The 2,500-nt window shown below is 38.3% G+C and overlaps 1 long non-coding RNA gene across 1 annotated transcript in view; it reads right to left on the bottom strand.

Moving 5' to 3' along the window:
- Positions 1-2,500, bottom strand: part of LOC138041286 (uncharacterized) — a 7,282-nt gene that overhangs the window by 4,502 nt on the left and 280 nt on the right. The window contains exon 2 of the long non-coding RNA XR_011130789.1: positions 1,943-1,980. This is a non-coding gene — a long non-coding RNA (uncharacterized lncRNA). The remainder of the gene's footprint in view (positions 1-1,942; positions 1,981-2,500) is intronic.

Below are 2,500 nucleotides of genomic sequence, written 5' to 3'. Positions count from 1 at the left end.
ACCAAGAACGTTGGTAAAGCAGCACGTATCCTTGGAAGTTGTTTCCATATACCCAACATCTTATCTCTGGTGCACGGATCGGCTGTTAATGGATTTACAGCACGCCCGACAGGCCGCCCTTGATGCCTATGGTAAGGAAGACTATCACTACTTCTTCAATTATGTCATTATGATGTTTTTAGTGCCCCACGTCATTCAACTAGCAGAGTTGACCTGAAATGGAACCATTATGTAGAACATATTGTAAAAAAGGGAAACAAGAGACTTTACTCTCTAAGGTCCTTAAAATGTGGTGCACTCCCAGCTTCATTGGAAAAGTTTAATTTATACAACTGTTGTTCGTCCTATCCTAGAATACGCTGCCCCCGTGTGGCAAAATATACCAGATTTTCTATCCTATGAGATAGAGAGCATTCCGAAAAGGACTATGGGCATCATTTTTCCTTTAATGAATTACAATGAGGCATTAATTGCACTCAATCTAACGACATTAAGTGAGAGGCGCACCCATCTGTGCCAGGTTTATATTGATAGACTCCGGAATGAGAACCACCCCTTGCACCTTATTCTCCCCAAACGGGAGGAGGTTGTTCACAATTACAATCTCAGATCTGGCGTTAAGTAGTCGTATTATGCGTCCTTCTTGAAGAACAAAGCGCACGCAAGAGTTTGTCACCTATAAGTACATTAAGTAGCTTGTATTGAATTATTCATACTGTAGTTGTAGTAATTATATTTTAGTATCTATTGTTTCTTATATTCTAGTATTATATTTTACTGTATATAGCTCAGTAATTCAGCCTTATACCGTGTATATTGCTGCAATGAGTCTTTAAATAAACTCTACTTTACTTTACTTTACTTTATGATCGACCAGAGTTGAGTTTATTGCCACCATTATCACATCGTGTACACCAGTTATTTAATCAATTTTAATTAAGGTTGTTTTTGTCCAAGTTGTCTGGAAAAATCATGGTGCATTGCAGAAAGATTTGGTTTCTCGCAGTAGAAGGAGCGTATGGCCAAGAATTACTGAAAGAATTCAAGGTTAACGCTGAAGTTTTGAGATAGAGGACAAATTCTTGTTTACAAAAGATGAGAGCAATTGTATTGCTGGAACTTGACCAAGCCACTGCTTTTTCAACCTTCTACACGGTCACATGATGACCCCATATACAGCATGGGTGGTATGGAGTTTTGCATTGCGCTCGATGTCGCGTTGGCTATAATTGGCTCCGAAGCATTTTGTTGAGTCATATATATAACTCTGTGATGAAAACAAAAAAAATGGAGGGAGGACAATAAATAGTGACACGCTTGTGGAACGAACGAATGTTGACTTGTGTTTTCCAATGCGGCCAATGCACTGTGAGAAAATAATAATAAATTGTTAAGTATGTAGCTATCCTTTATCCAGATGGAGATAACAAGATGCTCGATTTGCACGTCGACGTCGTCGAATTCCTCGATGAAAGAGGTCGTGCTTTGTACAAATATGCCTTCGGAAGCAAAGTACTTGACCGATTGGTTGCAAGAACAATTAACTTTAATTTTTGTTCTCAATGAAGAAGATATGAACTGCTCAAGTGCACTTCTTCATGGCGGACTTGACTATAAGTAAAGTAAAAATGACCGATGTCTTATAATATTTTGTACTTAATTAGTTGATTGTATTATGAAATGTGTTCACTAAAAGCGAAAGCTAGACTTTGGATGAAAAAATACTGTTGGCATGCACTTGCCATTGCAGACTGGACTGCAGTGATGTCAGAACCGTACCGCCGAAAATGTTTGCGACGGACGCCGAAAGAGAAAGAAAGAGATCCTGTCGTGGTCCACAATATTTTGCAAGGAAGAAACCTGATGAAATGAATCAAAAAAGGAAAAGGACGGGAAAGGAACTTTATTTAAGTGTTTAGTCGTTCTAGCGCTATTTTCATACCTGGTCGCCAGCTGGCGAATCACGTTTTGTTTGATAACCTAGGATGAACAGTAGACAATTTTTGTATTTGAATCCGATTTATATGATGAATAATTCGGAACTGGTACCTACTAAAATAATGTCTAAATACTACAAGAAAATCGGTTTCACCGCACCGTTAATCAAGGCCGGTGACTCCTCAGAAAAAGAAAATTGTCGAACGATTTTCTTGAAACTTTTTTTCCTGAATATTCCCTACTAATCCCTGTTTTGAGAAGTATACAATAAAAACGATATGTCGCCGTGCTTCCTTAAGAGATATATAACGGGCCAATCTTACCCAATTAATGCTTGTACCGATACTAATCACGCGCGTTATTTCATCAGCTCAGGGTACATTTTGCGGTAGCTAAATTAAACGAGAGAGTTTTTAATGGTAGGTACAAAGTCTAGAGCATATGGAACACTGTATTATATAGTTTATGGAAAATCACTTAACTCAAAACGACGTCGACTCAAAATGTTCTCGAGTCGTTGTTTTCAAGATCATAATTTACATCCCTGGGTAAGGGGCTTTGT

This window comes from Montipora capricornis, chromosome 3, assembly GCF_036669925.1.
Source record: "Montipora capricornis isolate CH-2021 chromosome 3, ASM3666992v2, whole genome shotgun sequence".
Taxonomy (NCBI): Eukaryota; Metazoa; Cnidaria; class Anthozoa; order Scleractinia; family Acroporidae; genus Montipora; species Montipora capricornis.
Note: the sequence above shows the minus strand (reverse complement) of the source record. Positions and strands in the feature narration are given on the sequence as shown.